The following is a 19,332-nucleotide window of genomic DNA, read 5'->3' on the forward strand; positions in this document are numbered from 1 at the left end:
AATATAGTGGGCAGTTGGTAACAATTCTTAGGATGATTTTCTGGCTTTTGTGATGTTTGTGATATTTAATTTTTTTAAAAAGAGTTTGGGATGCGTTGTGGTCTCTTTCCCCGCTCTAGATGAAGATTCCCATTTGGATTTTGTTTTTGTAATTCGAGTGTTTTTCTGGAAAAGGCTCCTTGGCTGTGTGAGCGCTGGGCAGCATGCCTGGCCATCTGCGAGGTGTCTTCTGTTCTGGGTCATCTCACTGGGCAGCCCTGTGCATGGGTAAAGATCAGAATCTGATGAAATGTCCCCAGGGTTTACATCGCTGTGTCCTGATACTAACTTGGGACTAATTTATTTTTTGCTTCATTTTGCAATTTGTTCCTTTACAAACCCCTGCTGCTTGTGTCAGGAAAAAACAAGGGAAGGAAACCCTTTGGCCATATTCGGTAGCAGGACATGAGCTGGGCCTCCCACTGAGAGCTGAGATGAAACTTCTGGTCCCTGATGCTGATGGACAGCTGGGGAAGGACCGTGCCTAGGGGGCTGGAGAGGCGGGGCCGGGTCCTTGGCTTGTCTGGGACTTGTGCTGTGGCAACCTCTCTGTCCTCCACTTCCCTGAGGGCTCTCTCCTCCTCCAATGTCCTTATCCCCAGGACACTCATGTGCCTCTCATTTTAGAGCAGGTCAGTTGCCCTCCCTAAATGCCTGTTCTCTAGAAGGTTCTCCCACTTAGCACACCTGGGATTAAGACAACTGCAGTTCTTGCCAATCCTCCACTAAGCGGGGACGGCTACCAGCCGATCACAAGAGCAGAGGTGCAGACTTTTCCTCCTAGAGTGCTCATCAGTTGTAACAAATTGCTCCGCGTGGCAGCCCAGCCAGTCCAGCCAGGTGAAGCGCGTCCATTCAGACAGCAGAATGGAGACTCTGGGCGGTGGTTCCAGGTCCTGGAAGTTGGGCTGCCCAGCCCTCACTCTAGGCCCGCTGGGTGAAAGCCCAGGTCACGTCCCCAGCCGTGCTTGGGACATGGAGACTGGACACCCAGTTTGGAAGAGTGGGGAGTTGCCTGTGTGTGGAGGCTGTCTCTGGAGAACATTCTGGCCGTGGACGAGGGTGTGAGCTTGACTTGGCTGTGAAACCCAGCCATGCCATGGCCACCCCAGCCAGTGCCCCTAACCCGTGTGCCCAGCCCTGGTGCCATGTCTTTCTCTGGGGAGATGCCAGCATGTCCTCCTTCTGCGTCTTTGCGGCAGGTCTCTGTTCAAGGAGAGATGATGATCCTGCCCTGGCGTGGTGGCTGGGGCGTTGCAGAGGGCACCTCACCTACTAAGGCAGGGTCAGGGCAGGGTCAGCCTCCACCTGCGTCTGACAGGAGTCTGAATATCTCATCAAGGCCATCGTCCCCGCATCTTCTTTCTTTTTGTCCTCTGTGATGTGAGCACCGTGCAAATCGAACCCCAAGGGAACTGGCATCAGGGGGACTGACGCACACGGAGCCTTGGTGGAGGGCAGGTTGCTGACCAGGTGCTCCCTTCACTCACCAGTTCAGCATGTGCTCAGAGGACCAGGCCTGGGCAGGCTCTGCGGGACCCTCCTGCATCCAGTGACAGGATTCTTCTGGGAGCCCAGAGCCAGGGGAGGCCACGGAGGCCATGGCCTCTATCACACTGAGCGAGGATGGCAAGGTGGGCGGCCCGCAGAGGGGCCTCTGCCCCCAAGTGCAGGAGGCTTGGCAGAGGGCATGGTGCCTGGCTGGCTGTGAAGTGGTGCCACCAGATGAGGATCCAGTGAGGCAAGGGGTTCAGTCCCACCAGGGGAAGCCACCAAGCAGGGAGGTGGGCGTGAGCAGGCCACAGCCCGAGTGTGAGGAGCTCCTGAAACAGGCCTGGGCAGTGACATCCTCTGTGGTCACCTGGGTGGTTCAGCCCACGCTCCCACTGCCATGCTGTAGGCAGCACCCTGGGACCAACAGAGTCTCGCCCCGTCACAGCCTCAGTTAACGGCACAGTGGAAACTTGGCTGGATTCAGTCACATGTGAGTATCAGCAGCCAGACTTCACCATCAACTTCCCTTGCTTGGGTCTTCAAATAGCATGTGTGCCTACATGCTCACAGACGTGTGGCCATCGTGAACATGAGCACGTGTGTCCAGGAGCAGCTGAGACACCCCCAGGCCCTCAGGACTCGGAAAGGAGGAAATTTCAGATCAAGGGGGAGATGGACGGTCCAGGCACGGTGCTCAGCAAACAGCAGCCCTGGTGAAAGGCAAGGCGGGTCCCACCTGGCACCCTCCCTGGACGACATCGACGAAGCTGAGAATGTCTGCAAGGGACAGCCACCATGAGATGCCAGAGCCAGGACAGCGCCCTCAGGACAGCAGCAACCACAGGCCCCGACCAAGACAGGAGGGCCCATCTTCCTGCAGGGCCATGCTTGAAAGGAAAGAGTCGGGCAGGGCCAGAGCACAGAGCCTGGGCACATGCTCAAAGGCTGCCGTCACTGTTGTCTGTAAAGTCACAGGGACAGGGAGTGCTTCTGCTGGTCCTCTCCTGCCCTCCCCAGCCACGGACACCAACAGGCCTGGCCCACAGAGTTCTCAGGACACTTGCTGAATGGAGGAGAGAAAAGCCAAGGGAGCCTCTGTGAAGACGAGCGTGGGCCTGCAGACTGGCCCGGGCAAGAGCCCAGTGCTGCGTCCATGGCCTGGGAGCAGAAGCCGGTGCTCCTGCTAGGGGAGAGGTGTGGTGGGGACCCGCTCCCTCTCTGGAAGGTCCGCTTGGCGACACCCTGGGAATCACGGAGGTGTGTTCAGGTCACAGTCTGGACCCAGCCAGTCCTCTTACAGGGCTCCTGTCACAGAATGCCCTGGGGTGCTAGGAGAGGTGTGCACAGGGCTGCTCTTGGCAAGGAGGTCTGTAGCACCAGGGGCACCCGCACGTCCATCCCTCCAGGAAGGCTTCACAAGCATGGGCACCTCCAGCAGTGGGTGTTGTGAGCCTCTGGAAAGCACGATGTCCCTGTGTTCAGCCAGATCTCAAAGTCAGAAGGTCACGTTCTTTAAAAGATGCAAAGCCAGTCTCTGCGTTGCTCTGTATTTATGTACAGGAGGAAGGATAGAAAGGATGCGGACTCCTATTTGTCTGTAAATGCATGAATATGGACAGGAACTCACAAGAGCGTGGTGACATTCCTGTGAATCATGTGGCTGGACTTAGGGGTGGAAGGGGGATATTACATACTCTACCCATCTCTACCTTTTGAAATTTAAATCGTGACTATAAAATTAGTAGTAGTTTAAACAGATTTTTAAAATACAGTCATATCCCATGTATATAAATGATTTATGCATCTTAAAAGAATTCACAGGCAAAACTATTGAAACATTTGTGTGAAAAATCTTTGCGTGTCCTGTAACGATTTTTTTCCTGAATCAATGCTAATTATATGAATGTCATTGAAGATAGGAGCAACTGAAATTGAGAAATTCAGTGTTGTTTCTGCCATTCTAACTAGACATTGGGGGCTTCCTAAAAGTAAAGATTTTTGTGGGCTCTGTCTTTTGTTTCAGAAGTCATTTCTCTTGACCACGGTCTGAGCATTTCCAGCGTGGACTAGACAATTGTGCAGGCAAGAGGGATCTTTTCTCTCCCTGGAAAAACTTTGAAGCCCGTTTTCTAACGGTTCTGCAAAGCACACCCATTTTGATTGTGCTCTATTGTATTAGGCTGCACTTTAATTCCCACTATTTCAACTCATAAACCTTGCCATCGATGAGACTAATTGCATCAGGAGCAGCTAGGGAACTTCACGAGCATTCTAAACACATAAATAACACCGCCAATTAGCTGCCAGCGCGCCCAAGCTCTCCATCTTCTTGTCAGAAGCGGGCGCGTGCTGCTCTAATTGCACCGAGGCAGGGAATGGCGATGTCCCCCACCTGCCTCTTGCCTGGGACGTGTGCTGGGGACAAGGAGAGGAGAGGCCGTCCTGTGGGAAGCCGAGTGCAGCTTAAGAGCAGGCTGAGCGCTGAGCTCACGTCTGTGTGGACCCCTCCTCTCCAGCGTAGGGCTCAGCACAGGAGAGAGACTGGGAACCGGGGCCAGTGCCTGAAGCACTCACCTGGGACAGGCTTGTTCTGTCTCCTCTGTTACCTGTTAACAACCGAGTCCTCGGCACGTGAGGGCTCCAAGGAGAACACGGCGCCCGCGGCTGCATTTGAGGTGGTTTTGTGGCTAGTGGACAATGAAGGAGGCAGCAGGGAGGAGGGGGTCCCCTGCTACCCAAAAGGGGCAGGTGGTGTTGGTCTTGGGTTTCACTCCTGCAGTTGCAGGATGAAGTGCTGGAGAGAGCCGTGGCGGCGGGCGGATGCCCTAAGCCTGCGGCCTCTGACAAGTGCAGGAGGGCAGCCCTCAGCCAGGCCCGCTGGGTCAGCGCCCAGGAGCCGGGCGGCAGGCAGGATCCTCCCTGCTGGGTCCTGTGGACCCGTCCTTGTGTCCAGAACAACGGGGTGGTGTGGAGGGCAGACCTCATGCCCCTTGGCAGTGGCAGGGCTCCGATTAGGTGGCACCCTGAGAGACATAGTGTGTTCAACTACAGTAAGATACAGTACTTGCTCACGTATGCAGCTTTCTTGGGCTTATCACGCTTTCTAACCGAGTTGGTAGTAGTGCTGTGCTTAGGCAATTGCCTCATGGACAAGGTACCTTCTGCACTCGCTTGGGGGACACTGCTCACTGCACAGCTTCTGAGCAGACCATGGTCAGGGGAGGTAGGTTTTCCTCTCTCTTCCGTGAGGCCCACTGTCACTTGCTGACCGTGCTGAGCAGCTCTGGGCACGGGTGGCGCTCCTCTGCCTGCTCACACTGTGGAAGGGCAGTGTCCAGCTCCACTGTAGCTCTGCAGACCTGCTGGAGCCAGTTTGTCCTCGAGGTTGGGTGCACCAGGAGCCGTCATTTGGTAGTGGGGTTCTTGAATGACTGGGCAGAGGCTTCCTTCCAGCATGGAGAACCCCGGGCCGGCTGCTGGCCTCTTGTCAAGGGCTGCACTGCCCTCTTGTTTGTTTGCTGACTTGCTTCTCTCTCGTTTGATTGCTCTGCACGTGGGAAGTGCAGGTGACAGCCCGCTGCGTCCCCGTGGACAGTGGTTCTTCGTTTCGGTCTACACTTACTCAGCCGTGCAGTGTTTATTAAGCATCTATTTTGTGTCAATCACACAGTTGATTTAAAGTAGCTTCAGAGATTAAAAGACATGACTTCCATTTCCAGAGAGCTTGCAGACATGAAATGGGTCATTTAAATATGACGTGCTAGGATAGAAACCAGCATTACACATTTTAAGTCTCAGGACCATGAGGTCCTTGCCGGGGGCAGCAGGCGCAGTGCAGGCTTTGCAGGGGAAGTGTTTGGAGCTCTCTCTTGAGAAGAGGAGAAAGTCTTGGGTAGAAAGGGAAGCAAATTCCAGGTACTAGAAGGTATGGAGGCAAAGAGGCCGAGAGTGGGGAGAGTAAATCCCAGGGGCCTCCCACTCTGGACCCCTCCTGATGCAGACATGTTGGGCAAGGGGCCGTTCTTAGGAGTGGGGAGAGTCAAGTCTGCCTGTGTAGTTAGTTGGTGAACCGAATACTGCAGATGAGGTCCCTGTCTTTCAAGGATGCAGACACAGGAGCTCGTAGCTTTAGTGGGATCTGTGTAGAGGTGCAGGCAGATGGTGGAGCAGGGGTGCCACCCACAATGTGGGGTCCAGCGCCCCAGGGAGGCGGAGCCTGAGCCCAGCCTGCAGAGGAGGAGAGCCCATCAGTGACGGAGGGAGTACTTGTCCTAGGTGAGGGTGGTGAGGAGCTCCTGGAGAATGAGGTGCCCAGCAGGGAGGGTGAGGGTCAGCTTCCACAAGGAGGATGAGAGCCATTGGGGGATGCGGGAAGCCCAAGGTCAGCTCGCTGGCTCATGGACCCCGATTCTGATGCTAGTTGGTGGTGAGCTGGCCCGAGGGGGAAGCAGCCCAACAGAACTGGGGAAAGGCCCGTCCCAGATAGAAACCTTCCTCGGCGTGTTTCCCACACAAAGGATCTCTTCACCAGATGCTTCGCAGTAGGTAGAGGATTGATTGTTTTAAATTTTTAATAGCTCTAAAAGAAATGGTCATTAAAAATGCAAGCTCCCTGGAAAACACACTGTGCACCCTGGCAGAGCAAACCCCGACGTGGCAAGTGGCAGATAGAGCATGGTCACCTGGGTCTCTTCCTTCCCACCCCTTGAAAAATGAACCTGCCCTTGCCATAAACATGCAGCTGTGTGTATTTGGGGACAGGCTGGCTTTCTGATGGCCTTGGCAGAGGAGTCACTGTTTCCAATGCTGGGTGGGCTGCTCTGATGCCAACCCCAGTGGGATTGTGCCGCCGACGTCACAGATCACTTGGGAGACGCAGCGCTTCCAGTTTTTAGCGCAGACCTGAGCTCCAAGCCTGGATTCACTAAAGGTTATGTTTGCCTTCAGCTAATTAAAGCCATTTGTATCCAATGACTGGAATAACTTCCCTTTTGAAAAATAAAGAAAATAACTGAAAGAAGTTGGTTAAAAAAGAAAGTCTGAGTTAATTTCATCAACAAAGATGAGAACTGCACTATTAATTTTATTACATCTAAATGTGAAAATAAATCCGCTTGGTAAGGATTGCATCTTCATGCAGATTAGGCTGCAGGAGTCAGTGGACTCACTCTGAGCTCTGAGGAGCAGAGTGGCCGGCCTTTGCTGAAGCAGGCGTGTGAATCAAGCTGCTCCAGCCCAGGGTGCAGAGGGACCCCTACAGTCCCTCAAGGTCACCTTGCTCTTTAGTCCTATAGGGTTACCAGAAGCATGAGTACTCCTTTGTGTAGTCGGCTCACACCTCCCTAAGTGTGTGTTCATTTAAATCTTGCAAATGGACCATTTGCAAGTTGTGGTTACAGCTAAGAGATGTTTCACGAGTTTAGAGTTTACGTGATGCACTTCCCAAGCCCTATAGTGCTAGGCCCACAGTTAGCAGCAGCGGACACAAAGACGCTGAGTGTGGCTTTGATAGGACTTAAATGAGAATATTCCTCTTGCCACATGACAATGTGGGAGGCATTTAGCAAGAGGTAAGAGAAGGCTCTTCAGTGGTTTCTCCCGTGCTCACTCACGCGGGAAACCTGAGAAAGGAGCTTGAGTCCTCGGCACACACACATGCACACACACCCGCACGCCCTGTGCCTGTGCACACACACAGGTGTACCCTGCGTCAGAATGGCATGGGTGTCCTGTCCTGATTCACAGCCGCATCTTAACAGGGGCAATGCCGCCTTGGGGGAATGAGCTGTCTTTCCACGTGTGTTTACAAGAATGTTTGTCAGCGATTTCCCTTAAATGTTCCTGATAATCACTACTACAATTTTTCAGAAGACCTAGGTGATGGACAGTTGAATTTTCCTAAGAAGAGACATGGTCCTGAGGGGCTAAGTTTGCACATGAGTTGAATGGGGACTAAGAGCCCTTGATGCTCCTGACCCATGGGCTGACCCCCTCTCCCTGTGGGGGTGGGAGGCTCCCTGCTTGTCCAGCCACAGGCAGACCTGGGTGGTGGCTGAGCCTGGGACCTGTGGATTTTGCCTCATCCTTTGCTGGGATGCCAAGGGGGTGGGAGCACCCCGCTGAGCAGACATTGTACGCAGCATTGAATAATTAGTATCCTGTCCATAGCCGGAATCCTCCATGTGGCATTGTCTCCCTTGTTCTGTAGATGGAGAAGTTAGAACTCACAGACGGCAGCTGGCTGTCCCCACACGTCATGCCCAGTGAGCAGCCGATCTGGGCGTCAGTCCCTGGCCTGACTGATTCCCAGGGCAGCCACTTGCTGAGCCCAGGCCCTCCCTGGGGTGGCTGTGCTCACCCTGGCCTGGTCCCGGGCCCTCCCAGCAGGCCGTGCTGAGATGTGCCTAGCTCAGCTCTCTGCTTCCTGCCCGTGCCTCTCCCAACTCCACAGCAGCAGAGCTCTCCCAAAATCCAGGGGGCATAGCCAGGGGCTGCGCACTCCTAACCTGAGACTGAACTTCCCAGTCATGAGAAGCAGTCTCAGGCAGTGGCTCCTCCTGAACAGAGCACCAAACCCAGAGGCACAGGGCCACCTTCCCTTGGGAGCAATAGACGTCCCTGATAGCAGGATTTGCGCAGTGATCATCGTAATTCCTATTCTAGAAACATGGCCTTCACAGATCTCCCCGTTACATTACAATTGCTCTAATATGGAATCTTTCCTTAACAAAATGTTCCTATTTGATAAAATTTAATGATGCAATTTAGAAAATGAATATATTCAATCATACATTTCTACATTTAACTGAAGGTCATATAGAAAGGTAGTTTAAGTTTTAAAATATGAAGTTATAAGTGCTCCTGCTAAAGTCACTCAGGTGTCATGCACGGCACTGAACTTTAGGACTGCAACACTTGAGTTAATATTGTCAAACACACCTAAGTCACGCACAGCCCCCACTTGAAGTCCCCCTTCTACAGAATCACAGTGACAGCAGACAGTAGCCCTAAAAAGTCTTCACTGTGAGAATCAAACGTGAATGTTTCTGGTTTTGTATTTATACGATGTCACACAACACACCACGTGTCACACTCTAGGTACATGTCACATTAGCATCATGTCCGCAATCCAGCCAGTCAGTGTGTGTGTGTGTTGTGTATTTTTGGCTTTCAGTGCTCCTGGTGATGGGTGGGGGTTGGAGAGGTTGGTCTGAAGGTTGACCCTGAGCTGGCCTCGTCCCTCTCTCTGTCACCACTCTTGTCCCTGTGCCCTGCCACGGCAGCCTCAGCTATGGGACCTGCTAGTCCCCACATCACTACCCATATGTAGAGAGAATGCACCTCTATTTTTCTGTGTCTGATTCCTTCCCATCCTCAGGGTCTTTGTTTTAAGGTTTTGTCCCCAGAGTCTCTCCACATGGGACATATACATGAGTGACCTAGAGGGTTGGTGGTCACTTAGTGCCCACGTGACGATTGAGGCTGGGAATTGTTTTCCCTTGGAACCCCTTTGGGCCTCGAGCCCAGGCTTAGAGTGGGTGATGCCTGGCATGTGCTTCTAACCGAGAAGGGAAGACCATGTGTGGGTGCCCGGGGCAGAGGTGGGGACTCGGGCCTCTGAGCCGTGGTGGTCCCCTCTCTGGGTCGGCCTGGAGGGGGCTGCTGGGGAAGCGAGGTGGAGGTGCAGGGGCCTCGACAGGCAGCCCTTCCAGTGTATGACAAGGCTGTCGGTGGTGGTCACCACCATTGCCTCCTTGAAGGACGGGGGCGGGGGGTGCTGCTTGTCCCCGTGGAATGGCAAGGGCCTCACTGACTTCAAGGTCAAGATCACAAGTGCTGGAAAGTCGCCAGCCCCGGTGGTGGTGTCAGGTGGACAGGCTGCCTGACCTGGCCAGGTCTCGTCTGCCTGGCTCTGCCACCCTGCTACTGACCGGTCAGTACTGGAGAGCTGCCCAGGGCTGCCCATGGCCTCTTGGAAGGGCAGGGATGACGTCCTCAGACCTTCCCCAAGGGGCGCTCAGGTCCCCGAGGGCAGTTCTTCACACCTGGCCGGACATTCTGGGACTGAAAGGAAACTAAAGTCCAGCTGAGGTACGTAGGTTCTGGTGTCTCTGTGTAAGTTGAGAACCCGGCTCTGCCTTTCAGTGAGGTCGCTCACTGTGACCAGGGCCAAAGCTGCCTCCTCACTGGGCTCTGCCCGGTGGCCACCTGTGGGCCCCGCCTGGCCCTGCTCGCATTCTGAGGGGGCCCGGCGCATGCTCCAGCTCATGACCCTCAGGTTGTCTAGCTGTCTGCTCTGCCCACCGTAGGGAGGACGCCAAGGGATAGCAGGGGGCCCAGCTTCCAGGGGCACTGGCTACTGGGGATCAAGGAGGGACTCGGGCCCCGTGAGATGGAACCTTCTCGATGGCCATGCCAGGCTGTGTCCCCGTGAGCAGGCGGGTTACAGGAGTCAGCACGGTGCTGTTGGAATTGCTTCGTTTCCTCCTCAAACAGTAATGTGTGGCTCTCTGGAGTGTCCAGTGGAGTCCCATCTGTTGATTCTGTGGTTTAACTGGATGAGAGAGAGGGCCATCAAGCGTGGAAACTGGATATTCAGCCCCTGCAGCATCTGTGCGAGGGCTTCAGGAGAGGGGCTCGGGGATCTTGGAGCCCTGGGGGGAGGCAGACCCCAGCCCAGTGCTGTGTGCCTCCTGGAGCCCCCAGGTAGACAGGTGCTCACCCCAGTGTTGGGGCCACCTGGGGGAGGTCCCACACCCAGTTTCCTTTGAGGCCCAGGTCCCTTCCCAGGTGGTGAGGCTGGTGGGGAAGCCTTGCCCTCTCCAGGGAGACCCCCATGCATACCCACGGCCACAGAGCCTTCCAGCTGTCTGAGCCTCACTGGGAACTAGGGCCTCGAGGGGGTTGTGATGCTTATGGCATCTCAGCCGAGAGGAGCAGAGACACTCAAGCATCAAGTCACTTCAAGGGTTGCATGTGACTGAACCTAACCCCAACCCTAACCCTAACCCTGACCCAAGAAAATGCCCAGGTTCTGAGGAAGGTCGCTGGCACCATTGTCTTGTTTTAAATCCATGATGCCATTAAAGTAGATGCTTACCCTGCAGGTGGGGAGGTGGAGCCCTGCTCCCTGGAGAGACCCCAGCTGACACAGGGTCCTTGGGTCCCTGTGCTCTGGCAGCTCATGGGCTGCATGGTGGAGCGGCTGCGCAGAGCCACCCCACCCGGGAGCCGCCCTCCCTGTGGCTTCTGGTCCCTGGGCAAGCGGTGGTGGCTGAAAGGCCACGGGAGGACGCAGGAAGGGAGAAGAGGCCTTGAAGAGAGGGAGAGAAGAGACGGCAGGGCTTCTCAGGTACAAAGCAGCAACGCGCCGGCCGTCTCCAGGAGGGAAGAGCAAGAGGAACAGAGTCCCAGCTGCGGTGGCTGGAGGGCTGGGGGCGCCCGCTGCTCTGGGCTCTGCCGGGAAGGGAGGTGTGGCCGAGGCCGGGGCACACCCACCTCTGTGTGTGCAGGGGTCTCTCAGCCTGTCCGGTGTGTGCCTGTCTGCTGGCCTCTCAGAGGGTTGGGCACCTCAGCAATGAGGTGCCAGCTCTAGCTGACCGTCCCTGTCATGAGAGCCAGTTTAGTGGAACCACCATGGCCAGGCGTAGAGGCCAGCAGCCCAGGACATGGCGGGCAGGTCCTGTCCTCCCTCTTTCAGTGGCTATAACGCCTGCGCTTCTTGAGCGGTGGATGTTGCTGGAGGTACTCAGCCTGAGCCTGTTCACGGATGGACGCTCCTGGGCAGGAGCTGAATGCTGCGTGCTGCTCCACCGAGTCGCAGGGAGAGCTTTCAGACACAGCTGCAGATTTACACCGATCTCTCCTTTCAGTCTCGTCTCTCTCTCCATCGCCAGCTACATTTCTCTGTCCCATCTCATCTCCAAACCACCCCTGGCTATCTGTCTCCGTCCCTGCTCTAAGCCTCTGGCCAGGTCCCGCTCGTCACGGGTTCCTGGCACCAGGGTGCTCAGTGGACATTTAATTTCCCATGGGAACCTTCTGGCTGAGGCATTGTCTCCCTTTTCCATCTGCTTTTGGGTGAAGAGTAGAACTTGGAGCAAGTTCTGACATCTCATGAGACCCACCTGTAGCTCAAGAATTCGTCACTGAACACGTGCTCATGGAGGGCACAGGGGTGGCTGGGCTGCCTAAGGTCACTCATGAGCACACCCTATGCACAGTGCCAGCTACTTCTGGGCACCGCAGGACACTGCCTGCTCCCGGGTGAGGGGGATCCCGTGCCTGCCCTGGTGACTTTCCAGTGGGTGCTTGGGAAGGAGGGATGGGGAAGTGGCCAGTCTGCACCACAGATCCCGACATGGCAGCCCCAGACGTCCTCTCCACCTTCCTGATGGGGGCAAGGTCAGCTGAGCTGTCTCCATTTCTGCAGCCACCACTGTGCGGCTCAAACCTGATGTCACGCCTCCTCCTCGGCCAGCCTGCCAAGGTCCCAACTGCCTTGGCTTCTCAGTCACTCCAGGGAAGTGACCCATGACCCCCACATGCCACTCTGTCCAAAGACAACACAGATCCTCCTCAGCAAGCACACTGGACAAGGGCCAGGTCAAGGACAGAGTCATGTGACATGTTACAGGGTGGAGTCCTGCTGTTGAGGTGAGGTCACATTACAGGGGTGGGTCACCCTACATGGGTGGGGTCACACTATGAGGTGGGGTCACGCTACAGGGGTGGGGTCTTCTTACTAGAGTCTCACTCCCAGGTGTGAGTGTGCTAGTAGCTTGTTGTCACTGTGACCTAAATGGCTGACAGGAGCAGCATTGAAGAGGAAAGATGTGTTTGGGCTCATGGTTTCTGAGGTTGGAGTGCCAGTGGGTGGCAGCCAGGAAGCAGAGAGAGGGAGAGGAGGGTCCAGGTGGAGATGAACCTTCTGAGCGACTCCCAGTGACCTGCTTCTTCCAGCCGGGTCTCGGCACCCTGCCGTCCATGCAGCAGTCGATGGACGATGGACTCGTACACCACAAGGTTGAGGTCCGAGCCCTCGAGGTCCGAGCCCTCATGATCAGATCACTGCGGAAGCCCCACCTATACGCAGGAGGCTTTAGGGAAATCCAGATCTAAGCCCTGGCCGTGGGTGGCCTGCAGGAGCAGCACAGCAGCATGCCGCCATGAAGGACCTAGGGCAGCCAGGCCCGTCCTCCTGTCGCAGTGCTTTACAGCCTTTGTTGGCACGGGGGAGATCCAGGGTCTTAAAAATGGGTGGAAAATTAATCCTCTCTGCCGCTTGTCATGCTGTGGAATCGCTACCTGTGCAGAATTTAGGAAGACTCAGAAGTGATTTGCGTTTCTATGAAAACAATCTTCAGCAGAGTTCAGAGCGGCACCCCGGGTGTGCTGGGGAGAAGTGACAGTGGGGGGCCACCTGTTCTGCAGGTGGCTGTCAAGGAGCCTGGGTCCCCTGCACACAGTGTCCTGGCAGGTGTGGCTGTGACCTCCGCCCTGTGGCCAGGCCAACGCTGGGGCTATACCTTCTGCAGCTGGGGTTCTCCATTGGTTGGTAAGCTCATTGCCCTGTGCCCAGGAGTTGTGCACCAGAGGGACAGTCCTGTCCCCTGCTGACACCCACTCATGCCTGCTCTCCTTGGCTTGTGCCTGCATGCTTTGGTTACCTCAGCGTGGTGACTGGCACTGAGCCCCCACAGGGAAGAGGGGAGACGTCCTGCACCTCAGGGCCCCTGGGGCCACCTGCCACTCCTCTGCAGCACCAGGCCTCTAGGATTCCCCCTCCTCCCTCCAGACCCTGAGCTGCTGCCTGAGGATCCAAGGCCAGCTGCTCCACGGACCGCTCCACGGAGCGCTCCACAGCTCCCCACCAGCCTGGTTTTGCCGCAGTGGCTTTGCACATGCTGAGGGCTGAGCAGCTCTCTGTGCACCTGGGTCTTTGTTGGGAGTGGGGAGGCTGGCAGAGAAGAGTGCCTGCTCCCAGCACCCTGGGCCAGCTGCAGCCAAGTGTCTCAGCCGTGCGCCACTCCAGCCCCTTCCATCCCTGGGCTTCCCTCGTCTTTGTTTTGAATCCCTGACCTCTGTGTCCCTCCCTCCTTGCTCCTGCTAATGACACTGGGCAGTGCTGAGATTGGGCTCCGCTGAGCCTTCCCAAGGAGGACTCTCCTTTGACCACTGAGGTCTTGATGTGGAGGTGGACTGTGAATCAGGTCACTCACCAGGCCTCCTCGCCACAGGCAGTGGACCCCCCAGTGGTCATTTTTACTATCTTAGGCATACATTGCATTTCCCCTTCTTTTATTATGGGATGTTCAATGTTGCCGCACCGACGAGCAACACAAGCCCTCCCCCCTGGTTCCTTTGTACCTTAGAAGCAGTGCACCCTGTCTGCCCGCCTTGGGTGCACTGAGAACCTTGGGCCTGCTTCAAGCATCACAGACGCTGTTGTAGAACAGTGCTCGAGGGGAGATGGCCTGCAGGATCAGGTGTTGTCACTGTCCTGAGTTGGCTCCTCTGTGTGGATGGCCCTCTAGCCTGTGCAAACACAGGAAAAGAGCTTCACGGGCTCTGGTTGCCTCCTGCCACCCACACATCTGGCACAGGCCTGGGTGTCCTTGCAGGGAGGAGGTTGCTGAAGGGACACACAGATCTCCCCTTTTGGAGGACCAAGTCTTCATTTCTTTGTACGACCTGCATGCTAAGGACAGTGTGTGCTGGACAGGCCAATAGTATGATTTTCTCTGTAGACCCTTCCCATAGTGGCCACTGTCCAAGGAGGCCATCTTGCTGTTCCCCTACCTCTTGGGCACCTCAAGGAAGTCACTGTCAGAGTCACATGGTGGCAGCTGTTTGCGGATCCGGGGTCCCCCCAGCAGATTTCTTACCTAACCCCAAATTCATTAGAAGAGGTTTGTTCCAAAGAGCAGAAGCTCAGTGGTCGCCATCAAGCTGCAGTAGAAGGGCTGCCTGCGTCCCGTCCCCGGGGTCACTTCATCCCTGTGTAAGCTCCTTCCCTGATGGGAAGCCAGGGAGACATCCTTGGAGCCTTCTGGGTAATAGTCAGCTGTGGAATGTACCCCGCCTGATGGCTGACATTTGGAACCCGGAATCCGAAGACTCAAGAAACCAGTCCCTGGCATGGAGAAGGACCCAGAGGCCAGAGAGGTCAATATTTAAAAGGCATTAAAACTAGATGGGCTTCTCACCTCTTGAATCGGGAGATCTGATCCATTTCTGTGTCTTCTGACAAGTGAGCCAACTCCTGTTGCCTGCAGTAGTTTTCGTTTTAATAATTAAAGAAATAATAACTGCTGGCTCTCGGTTCAGTCTAAGCATGGCTTGCTCAAGTCAGGCTGTGGTTTCTCAATGCGTTCCGCCTGACAGCCCTCCCACAAGCCCTGTCTCTGATCCGTAGTCCAATACCAGATGATGACAGAGACCTCTGACTCAGAGACTCTAGGGAACAGGTGGCTTAGTTCTGGACTTCATGACCAGGATGCAAATACCAGAGCCCTGACCTTGGATCAGGAGGCCAGCAAGATGCCCACTGTCACTGAGACGGGTGGACGGCTGCACTCTGGGAATTTGTGGAGCTACGTCTGGCCCAAGGGAGGGAGCCGGGCTTCCTCTGTGCTTTCCTCGGGGAGAGGTTTTGCCACACTGCACCCAGGGGCTCTGAGCTCTCCCCTCTTGGACGTCCCTGGATTCCTGCAGCCCATGAGGAGCTGACCACTCACACGGTTTCCCTCCGCTGTTCCCCGGTGCAGGCTGCGCAGGATCACAGGGGAAGTACACAGACCAGCCACCTGGACTATTGCAGCTCAGGCTCCTGTCCCCATCTGCCATGTGACCGTCCCATCTCTCCTTGTCACTCAGCACTGCCAGGAGGAAAATCAAAGTGGAGGCCGACGGGGAGCACTGAGACCGCAGAGCAGGGCTTGATCAATGGTGAACCGCAGGGAGGTGTTACCACTGCGCCTCGCTCCGAGGGCAGAAATATATCCTGTGCTCCCCCAGGTGCGTTGGGGCCCACAGTCTTGCAACTCGTGGAGCTTCCTCCATAAACTAGTTCTTCTCGCCACTCCAGGGAGCCCTTTACTACCCCCATCATCAGAGTTTGTGGGCAGGCCCAAAGCAAAGAGCACTTCAGCAGGCCAGAGTGGACCCCAAGTGGCCCGCAGAGAGCTGTCCAGCAAGCGCTTCCACGGTGAAACAGCCAGGAACAGACCCCATTAGAGTGTGCGTGGCGGGGCCTCCCCGGCCTCCCCGGCCTCCCCGGGGCCTGCAAAATCAATGGCTGTTAAAAAGTGCTGGCTATTAAGGAGCGACGGGGGGACACGGGGCAGCATTTGTCATTGGTGTTCTGGGGCGTGCGGGTGTGATTAGGGGCTCGAGATGATCATCAGCGTCATCCTCTCTGAGAAGCACTCACGGGGAGCAACATAAATCCGCTTATCTCAAAGCTAGGTTTTAAGATCTGATTTTCACAAAGATCAACTGTTTTCAATAAAAGAAAGACTTCAGTATGTTTCCTGAAGATAATGGGGGATAAGCCCAAGCGGCCCTATATCCTGAGAGCAGTCTTGCAGGCGGGGCCCACTGTCAGCCCCCAGGCTGCTCTGACTAGTGCATTTGCCTATTAACATGGCTCGGTGTTCTACAGGTGACACTGTGTGAAAACAGGGTGTGTGCACAGAATCAAGGATGAGGTACATCCTGCCCCGTGGGCCTGTCCAGTCCCACTCTGTGGGATTACTCCTTGCCCCACTTTGGGTGAAATTCAAACCAAATGACTTTCGGCTCATTCTTGAGCAGTAAAAATCCATCCACTCGCTTTCAGTCATAAAAAAGGTTTTGGTTCAGCAGTTAAGTCTGAGGAGTCTGGGGACATCATCGGAACTCCTGACTCCGTTGAGAGTTCAGCTTTCCTCCTCCTTGCGGGGCCTGCCCAGGTCTGTCGAGGTCACTGCAGTGGGCAGCAGAATGGCTTAGCTCATTTTTAGTCCCCTCCTCCTCACCCTAAGCCACAGGATGGAGGCACAGGGGTAGGGATCCCAGGGCCCCGCCTGGCCAGTTCTGATGCTCCGTTGACACAGTTTTCAGGGTGGCAGTGCTGGGGAGCCCCCTCTCTGTCACAAAAGCTGCCCTGTGGCTTCTCCAGACCCCCCCAACACTTATCCCAGTTCTCTGGACAGCAACCTGCCACCCCCAGACTTCACTCCACCTGTGGCCACCCATGGTGCCCTCTCCCCATCCCCTTCCCTGGGCTGCAGGTGGGAGAAGAGCTAAGGTGGACATGTCCACCCTTCAGAGGCCCCCTGGGCAGAGGCTCTGCCCTGGCCCAGTGTTGGCACTGGCTGAGCTCCCTGGGTGGAGCAGCCCGTTATGCACACGTGCCCTATGGGGAGTGAGATGGGCGAGGGTGGCAAGGTGGCCTGATCTATGTGACATCACTGAATGGCCTCACACCCGCTTTTTGCCTCTTCTCAAGGAAGGGACTATTGTGGGCAGGGAATGGCAGGACTCAGGACCGTTAAGTCCCTCGAGCAAAGAAAGGAGGCCGCCAGGTGGAGACATGTGCATGGGGTGGCTCGGACCTGCGGGTGCTGAGGACAGGTGTCCCCTGGTGTAGCATGGGGCTTTGGGGATGTGCGCGTGTGTGCCCAGGAGGCAGCTCTCCGAGGTCTCTGCCTGACCCAGCCACGCTGGTCTCTTTGCCTTTGTTCCTTCGAATGGCACTTGGGTTGCTGCAGCACTTTCCCTTGGAGTCATGTGTCCAAGGACCACTCCTAGCACCTGTCTGTGATGAGACCTTAGTGACTGCCGATCTGTTTTGTGGAGGAAGACAGGAATGAGGCTGGGGACAGAATTGCCCAGCGTGGACTCAGTGCCCCAGGGTCAAGGTCAAGTGCACCTGGACAAGGAGTGGGCTTTGGGGAGCAGCTCTGCAGATTTCTGGAAATCTTGCTGCAACCCGGTGGCTCTGCCTATTGTCCTGAGTGATGATAAAACCTTTCCACTGCTCTTGGACTTAGTTTCTTCACCCAGGCTTGGGCTTCCGCCCCCTTCCATGGAAACATGGAAAGGTGACAGTTCCTCCCAAGGACAATCTTTTCTTTTTTTGGCCTGACAAGTGCTCTACCACTGCACCCCCAAGTCCAGTCTTGAAATGGGACCTTCTCTGGCATTGGCAGGCCTGGGTGTCTCCTGTTGGTGGTCACGGCTGCCCTAGAGCCCTGTGTCAGCAGAGCTGGCCTCTGTGTGGTGGGAGACGTGCCAGCAGAGGCTCAGCCTGGATGAGTTGTAGTGCTGGATGCAGGGAGGCCATGGCACCGGGACTGTGCTCTGCTTACTCTCCACAGCTGGGGCTGAGGCCGCTGCTCCTTTAATAGCAAGAACCAGCCCTCTGCCATGGAGAGCCTGTAGGACAGCACACGCTTCAGGGTGACGGCTGTGGACAGGGCCTGCTGTGCCCATGGTGTCCTGTGGCCTCCCACCCATCCATTCCCAGCTGCGGTGAGGAGTCAAGGGCATGTGCTTCTGCCCGGTCTGGACGCAGGGCCGCTGGGTCCTGGCCCAGCGTTGCCTGGGCTGCCGCTGCGGGTCAGAGCACAACCGCTGCCTGAGCACCTCTCAGTGAGGGCTTCCTGCCCGGTAGCTCTGGGAGGGATGCAGCTGGCCGCCCAGCTCTCCAGCAGCACCCTCCAGCTGCAGAGGCCCACTGTGGGCGTGGCTGCAGCCCCTGAGGCCTTGGGCTTCGTGGCCCCTGCACACCTGTGCACAGCAGGCAGCAGGGCCTTGGGGTAGGCAGCTGGCCAGTGGGAAGCCTGGAAGGCGAGGGAGGATTTGGCCTCCAGCTCTGCAGCTGCTCCCCCTGCTCGCCCCCACTCCATGCAGACGTGTGGCTCCAGGGAGGCCACTGGCACCAGTCCATGTGCCTGTTTGCTTTTCTGTGCTGTGCGTGTGTGCGTATGTGTGTGCACATACTCTGTCCCCCGATGCTCTTCTGTGGAGTGCCCCCTCTGGGCTACAAGGCCCGGACTCCAGGCTAAGCAGTTTTCTGTCCCAAGTGGGCTGACCTTTGAGTCCAGGAACGCCTGCCAGGGCCCTCCATCTGGAATGTTCCTCCTGGCGATGTGGGCAGGTGGTGGGCTGGTTTTCCTTTTTAATCTTAGTCAGGCTCTTGATACGAAGTGTTGGCTGTCTGCACAATTTTGAGAGTAGGGTAGGAATTTGGGGAGGTGGAATTTTGCATTTTGTTTTGATACTTGGAACTCTTGGCTTCCCTCCCCACTTCCCTCACAGCCACCAGCTGGTTTTCACCGTGTGGTGCGTCCAGCTCATGGAAAGGCGTCAGTGCCCACCTGGTGATGAGCAAATGGAGCTCTCCTGTGCCCCTGTCTCATGATGGCTACGCTACCTGGAGGAGCCCCACCTCACGTTCTCCTGCCTCAGTGTGGGGCCTGGGTCCTCACCATCCTCAGCTCACATTGCCTGGCCACCCATGTGGTCAGCAGTGATTAGGATGGTCCTGGTGTCTGAGGCAGCTTTGAGGAAGCTCCTGGCTGCCCGGGACATGGGCACCTCTGGGAATTCAAGACAGCAGCCTGATTGGCCCACACGCCCTGGCATGGCACCTTTGCTCTGGGTCTACCGAGCCATGGGCAGTGGCAGCCATTTGCTGGGAGTGACCTCATGGCCTCCCCTTGCCTGCTGAATCACCAGAACAACTTCCCCTGTCCTCGATGGTTCCTGTGGGGACAAGCTGACTCTAGGGCCTCTGCATAGGACTTGCTC

The 19,332-nt window shown here is 56.1% G+C and overlaps 1 protein-coding gene across 1 annotated transcript in view; it reads left to right on the top strand.

Moving 5' to 3' along the window:
- The window catches only part of Tcerg1l (transcription elongation regulator 1 like), a 168,709-nt gene that overhangs the window by 90,921 nt on the left and 58,456 nt on the right, over nucleotides 1-19,332 (top strand). The window lies entirely within an intron of this gene.

Source organism: Marmota flaviventris, chromosome 4, assembly GCF_047511675.1.
Source record: "Marmota flaviventris isolate mMarFla1 chromosome 4, mMarFla1.hap1, whole genome shotgun sequence".
NCBI lineage: Eukaryota > Metazoa > Chordata > Mammalia > Rodentia > Sciuridae > Marmota > Marmota flaviventris.